Source organism: Solanum tuberosum, unplaced genomic scaffold (assembly GCF_000226075.1).
Source record: "Solanum tuberosum cultivar DM 1-3 516 R44 unplaced genomic scaffold, SolTub_3.0 scf00261, whole genome shotgun sequence".
NCBI classification, from domain to species: Eukaryota; Viridiplantae; Streptophyta; class Magnoliopsida; order Solanales; family Solanaceae; genus Solanum; species Solanum tuberosum.
In genome coordinates, this window is record NW_006239185.1 from 888074 (window position 1) to 889169 (window position 1096).

A 1096-nucleotide genomic window follows, 5' to 3' on the forward strand; every position below is an offset into this window, starting at 1 on the left:
GATTCGTTCACCCACACGCCAATCATGTTTATTTTAGCGAAGTTCGTTCTAGAAAGTTGAAAGTTGATGAATCTTGAATGGTGTTCTTGAAATTGGCCTTCGTTCTTGAGTTAGGTTGAGATTGAGGAGTTCCTTGAGGTTAAAATGTTGTTTCCTTGAGTAGTTTGAGTTAGATTCATGTGTATACATACTGGGTATCTGAATCTAAAGGGAATTTGTGAAAAAGAACCGAATTTAGGCGAATTGGGGTTAGAAAACGAAGAAGGAACAAGTCGGGCAAATCTGGGTACCAGGTTCGCGTCGCGGACCTGTTCCTCAGGATTGAAAAAATTATCTTCACGTCACGGAGCGGTCACAAATCATTCTACCTCAAAAAGAATTTTTGCGACCAAAAATTTAAATACATCTTCGCGTCGCGGACTAGTTTCCAGACAGTTATTTCTTGATCTTTTCTCATGTTTAACTATCTAAAAACACTCCTAAACATCACGAGATCGTTCCTATCACAAATCACAATCCTTGAATCCATAATTTAATTCAAGGAAAGTTAAGAGTCAAGTCAAATAAAGTTAAGAGTCAAGTCAAAAGAAGTTAGGAGTTAAGTCAAGAGAAGTTAAGAGTCAAGTCAAGAGAAGTTAAGAGCCAAGTCAAGATAAGTTCATAGTGTCTTCCAAAAGTCTTTTACAAAAGTTTTAACTTTGTTTTAAGAATTGAGTTTTGAGTTGAGTAAAAAGTAAAGTTTGAAGTTCATTTCTTCAAAAGAGTATATCGGGACTATGTATTCCAAAAGAGTAAAATGTTTTCACATTTAAAGAAGAAAGGAAACCTTAATTTCAAAAAGAGCCTTTGAGCTAGATTTTAGTTAAAGAGTAAATGTTTTCACATTTGAGCAAGAAAGGGAACATCGATTCCAAGAGAGATTTTAAGCTAAGTTTTGATTAATTATCTCAAATCAAAGAAAGAAGTTATGTTTTTAAACATATGAGTTGAGTATTTTGGGAGTAGTATTGAGCACTGATATGGGGACGAGTTTGAGTTCAGATAACTCACGTCTCTATAAACCATGTAGCCATCATGGGTAGTAAATGATCATACT